The sequence below is a fragment of the Chenopodium quinoa genome, unplaced genomic scaffold (genome assembly GCF_001683475.1).
Source record: "Chenopodium quinoa cultivar QQ74 unplaced genomic scaffold, ASM168347v1, whole genome shotgun sequence".
Lineage (NCBI taxonomy): Eukaryota > Viridiplantae > Streptophyta > Magnoliopsida > Caryophyllales > Amaranthaceae > Chenopodium > Chenopodium quinoa.
Window position 1 is genome coordinate 2052526 of NW_018743946.1, and position 6000 is coordinate 2058525.

Here is a 6000-nt window from a genome sequence, read left to right on the forward strand (position 1 = left end):
AGTGGGGCATGGACATTCTGGGTCCATATACGCCTGCTACAGGCGGCAGAAGGTATATACTTGTTGCCGTTGACTACTTCACTAAATGGGTAGAGGCGGAGGCTGTAAAGGGAATCAAGACGAAAGATGTAATTTCATTCATTTGGAAAAACGTCATCACTCGGTTCGGGGTTCCCATGTCTATGGTTTTTGATAATGGTCCCCAATTTGAGACGCCTGTTCTTAAAAGCTGGTTGGGAGACCAAGGAATTGCACATTACTTTGCATCTGTCGGCCGTCCACAAGCAAACGGCCAGGTAGAAGCCTTTAATAAAATCATCTCAGACGGTCTCAAGAAAAAGATTGAACGAGCAGGCGGCCTATGGGCAGATGAACTACCACATGTTCTTTGGGCCATTAGGACGACTGAAAAAGGGGCGACTGGAGAAACTCCCTTCCTCCTAACTTATGGTGCAGAAGCTGTTCTTCCAATAGAACACTACGAGCCGACTCTTCGAGTAATGCTATATGACGAAGAGGCAAACTGGGAAGCTATGCGCCTGGCATTAGACTCACTTCCTGAAAAGAGGGGCAATGCTGTTTTGCGCCATGAGATCTATCGCCTGAGAATGACTAGATCATACAACAAAAAAGTACACAGGCGTCCACTCAAAGTAGGGGACTTTGTACTTAGGAAAATGGAAGCAGTTGGTAGGGCTAATGAGTCTGGCAAACTAACTCCCAACTGAGAAGGACCCTACCGAATCTATGCGGAAGTCAGGGACGGTACCTACCGTCTGGAAACACCAGACGGACAACCGTTGCCTCGAACCTGGAATGTAGATAACCTTAAAAAATATTTTTTCTGAATGATGTAAAGTAAAGAGCTACTTAATAAGTTTGCACTTACTATTCAATTTTGTATTACGAGGGGCATGCCGTCTGTACCTTTACAGTCGGCTACTCTCCATTGAGTTTTTCACTCTATCTTCAGAGGGGCATGCCGTCTGTACCTTTACAGTCGGCTACTCTCCATCGAGTATTTTACTCACAATACTTAGCTAAAAAGATTAGGGCCTGGCCGATCCTGTAACTAACAGGCGGCTACCCTTCTTTTACTTAGCACCTACGTTCACCAAGAACTTACCAAGGCCACCGGCCGAATGATCAGACCAGGCGCCTAGTCAACTGATCCAACTTTTAAAAACTAATCCGACCTGTCCCAACATTATAGCAGGCGTCCGGCGGCATCCATTAGGATGAAATTCGTCGCAGAGAGCAGCTCCCTTTTGGGTGGAACATTGTTCTATAAACTAATTACACGGCACCTATACGACTGTCCCCAAGGGCAACCACGTAGCCGTTTTTGAGACAAAGATAACTCTATCACTAACCAAACCAATGGTAGCAGTTGACATCTGAGTCAGATAACCGCCTGTATTACTTGGGATAAATGCAGGGGGTACCTATTGAGTTAATAGCCAACAAACATTGGCGAATCAAGGGGTCTAGCCGGCCTACGCCGCCTGGTACCTCTACTTCTCAAACAAAATTGACGGCGACTGAGTAACTCCAAAGTTAACTCATAGTCACTCCTTCAAATTTGGTATGGAATCCAAAAAGTTTGAGTCGTCCGCCTGTTTTAAACAAACAAGGGCACTCGAACCCCTATTCCTACTGGATAACCTATTGAGTTAATAGCCAACGGACATTGGTGAATCAAGGGGTCTAGCCGGCCTACGCCGCCTGATACCTCTACTTCTCAATCAAGATTGTGACAAAGACTAAGTAACTCCTATGTTAACTTAATAGTCACTCAAACTTAGTATGGAGCCTAAAAGGTATGAGTCGTCCACTTGTTTTTAATAAACAAAGGCTCTCAACCAATACTCTTGCTAGGTTAACAAATAACAACTTAAAAGCCAACATTGGCAATAAAGGGAAACAACCGGTACCCGCCGCTTGTTTTCCTACTTAATTCCTTGGCTACTAGGTAATTCTATTTACTTGGTCAAATTGAATAAAGAGTTCGAATACCGATTGATTAAATGGCCGACTGATCATCTATCCTGGAAACAGACAACCAGTCGTCCAGGGGCATAGGCGGCATACTTACTATTTGTACCTGTCTTAACGTTCGGCCATACACAACAGTCGGTCTAGTGAGCAAATTTCAAATACTTAGACAAATTTGAACCAAAACAAAATATTTGATTAAAATGAGCCGGCCATAAAAGACCAGCAGAATATTCAAAACCCCGGCCCCCTGGCCGGGTAATTACAAAGCAAACGGCACGCAGGCCGTGAAAAGAAAAAATACTTAAAGCTTAAGAAGGGGGCAGTTCAGTATCAGCAGCAGCCGCCTGGTCAGCACTCTTCTTGCTGGACTCGGCCTTAGCTGCACCATCTTTTGATGCCTTACCCCCAAGTGGCACAAGCGCCACAACCGGCTCTTCCTCCTCCAACGCAACGTCCAACGCCTCTTCTTCAACAGCCGCCAGGATTTGTTGATTATATATTTCCGAACACTGGCGGTACGTTCTTTCCCATGAGGCAAAGTCGGCACTGGGGAACAGTCGTTCCCAGGTCATGCGTTGGATTTGGGCGGAGTCTTCCACCATCTCCCGGACGAGCTCTTGTTTCTCTTGCTCGGCCTTGTCCGAGAGCTCTTGGGTAAGACTCTTCTCCTGGTTCACCAGGCGTTCTTTTACGTTAGCCAAAGATTTCTCCATGGCTTCGTAAGAGTGCATTTTTTTGGCGAAGGGGTTTCAGCTCGGCTTTAAGGTTGGTGACGGTCCCCTCCAGCTCGTCAACCTTCTTTTGGGCCGCCTCTAGCTGAGCCCGAACAGCGGCGGTCGCCTGCGCCTGATAATAAAGAAGATCAATGGTCAGTACTTCATTTTGGGCAATTTGAAACATTGCCTTATCACAGCTGGAGGCGGCCATAGCCTTTGCGGCCTTTACCTCTTTGTTTTTCCGATCAATCGGCTTGCGAAGGCTGTTGACTCGGAGCAGGGCCTAAGTACAAAGAAAAACAGGCGTCAGTTTCCAATCAAAAGAGTTAACAGGCGTCCTGGAACTCAAAAGCTCAAAAAGGTGCTAGGTATACCTCAGCTAGGATCCCTGAAATTCCATCGAGGTCAAGGGTGCCGGCACCCTTGACCGCCTCCCTGTCAGATGGAGGAACTACTTTAACCATTGACTTGGCTACCTCAACCAAGTCAAGTCCCTGGGGGCCGGCTGCATTAAGCGAAAGGAAAAAAACAAGTTAGACCTAATCAAGAAGGAAGCAAGGGTGAGTTTTTACAAGCAAATGTCCATACATCTAGGCGGCCCCGCCTGGGTTTTTGAAGAAGTGGCCGGCTGCTTCTCAGCCGCCACTGTTTTCCTGGAAGACCCAGGAGAGCTTGCAACAGTCGTCCTCCGGGCCTTGGGGTCTGGCTGTTGCGAGGAAGAAGCCCTTGGAGTGCCAGACTGAAAACAAAAAGAGTTAGTATATGCATAAGGCAACTAAGAGGAGAAGAGTTTTCAAAGCTTACCAAGGGTGCCTCCTTGCTGGGGGAGTCGGCATACGACTGCTTCATTAGCGAGACCCGCAGCATGGCCGCCGCAGTCTTAGATGCTGTTATTTTACTCATGGCGTCGGCTGAAAGAAATAAACAGCAAAGTTAGTAAAAATCCCAAGTAAACAAGGCGTGAAAAAACAGAGTATTCGTCAGGCCGGCTACCTCTAGAGCACCGACTGCCGAGGCCACAGGCGGCCAAGAAGTACTCGTCATAGAGCCACTTGAAGCTCGGGACGCAGTTTAGGGGTACTTGCTCTCGTACCCCTGAAGTAGAGTTCACCCTAGTCTCTACTTTGAAGAGTCCTTTGTCTAGGATCTCTTTTTTAGCCTTTGGGGGAACAGGCGGCATGCTGCGGCCGCCTGCGAGAAGAGGCGGATCCCTGTTCCACTTGTTAAAACGTTTGTTCAGCTCCGTGTCTGAACTCTCGATAATAAGGAAGGTGTTCCGCCAATCCTTCCATTTGTTTGCCTTACCTCTCGTCATGAGGTAACCCCTATGGCTTGTTAATTGATACCAGCCGGTACCTCCCGACTTAGGGGTCCGGCTGAGATAGTTCATGTGGGCGAAAGCCTCAAAACTTGGCTCCACCCCGTTCAGTTCGCACCCGGCCACATAGCCGAGTACGTTAACCCAAGAGTTGGGGGCTAACTGCCATAACCCCAGATCATACCCATCTAAAATCCGCTGAACAGCCGGATGTAATGGGAAGCGCAGTCCAGCTTTGATGGCCGCCACATAGCAGCCAAAGCAGCCGTCACCATAGCTGGTACCAGCCGGCCAGACGACAGTATCTTCTGGATCCGGCACAAACAGTAAATACTCTGAGCCCATTTTGTGGTTAGCAATAAAGCTCGCCACGTTGTCTCGCATGGTTGCAATCCGGCCCCGGGGCACCCTGCAGTAGTAGGGGGTGTTTTCCTCTCTGTAAGAGGCGGACGGCTCTGCCCAATTATCCCCCTTCTCCACTGCATGAGAACTTCTCGCCTCTTGTAGGCGGCTATGTTTTTCTTCTGAGCCAGAAGAACTATGGTCAGAAGAGCTGGATTCGGACTCGTCCCCTGACGAGTCCGAAGAGGACGACTCCTCCCCTCTCCTAGAGGGGCCCGCCTCCTCTCCCTTAGAAGGAATAGAAGGAAAATTAGACATGTCCACGGTAAGATGGGAAGGGAACACCTTGGTCCCTCTCTCAGAACTGTCAGCTTGACAGTCGCCTCGTTCTACATCTGGCGCCTGGTCAGATGTTTCACTAAGGAGCACCCTTTGGGAGGAGCCGTCTGAGTTTGATATCATAGCAGTCTTTTTTGTTCTGGCCATCACGTTCTGCATAGACACAGATTCAGTCGGACTTTGTATAAAGGGCAAAGATGGGTCCAGAAAAGGGCAGGCGGCACTCCTAGTCCTAGATTCAGCCGTCCCCGGTGACCGGCTGATCACTAACTTAGGGCGTGTCGTGTGCTTCCATGGTGCCATTTCAAAAAATAAAAAGAAAATTAAGAGTAAGAGAACTGAGTTACCTGAACGGGTGACGGTTGATGAAGTCCTGAAAGTTCGGGTCAGTCGGCTTGTCAGAACAGGCGGTAGGCAGAAAAAGTCCGAAATGTCAGAGCAAGTTCAGGGGTCCGAATGTTCTCGCAAAAGTTCTCAAATGTGAAAATGACCGAAGTCAGCACTTCCTTTTATAGGCAAAATGAGAAGGCGAAGGGTCGCTTCCAAATTCAAAATTTGGGCGGGAAAATCTCTCGGCCGTCTGCAAGGTGACACCTGTAACGGGCCGTCGCCTGTCACCGTGCGACACCTGTCACAGGCGACACGTGACCAGTCGCGTGCCACCTGTGAGGGGCAAATGATTAGGGGATTTTTATCCACCAATCACCGTCTGACAAGTGGACCAACCAGGTTCCGCCACGTGTCCTTTACGAAGGCCAACAGGAACCTGCCACGTGTCAATCAAAGATACGTCCTCCACGGACCACTTAAGACACGCCACGTGTCCACCCATGCCAAATGGGACAACCGGCCATCAAGGCCCAATTCAGTCTAGAGGCCCGATCAGCCCTAGGTTTACCTTAAACCTAGAGAGTTGCACGCTTCCCAAGGCTATAAATACTCGATTAATCCTCATTAATCAGGGAACCGAATAATTAAGAGATCAAGCAGAGAAGAACAGAGTTATTGACAACCGGCTAATCACGCTAACAACGCAGATTACCAACACTAAGCACTCTCATCTAGAGAGATCTGATTACTTTAATTTCTGTATTGATTACTCCTTAATCAGGTACTAACTTGACCGTTGGAGGCGGAGCTCTCAGGAGTCTCCGTTATTTTGCAGGTACAGGCGTCCGGTTCCAGTCTCGGAATTGTAACTCTCCCGCAGGACATCAGAAAACCCCGAAACAATAGTATTTTTTATTTCTTTAATTTTTTATGTTCATAGTTTAAGGCGTTATATTC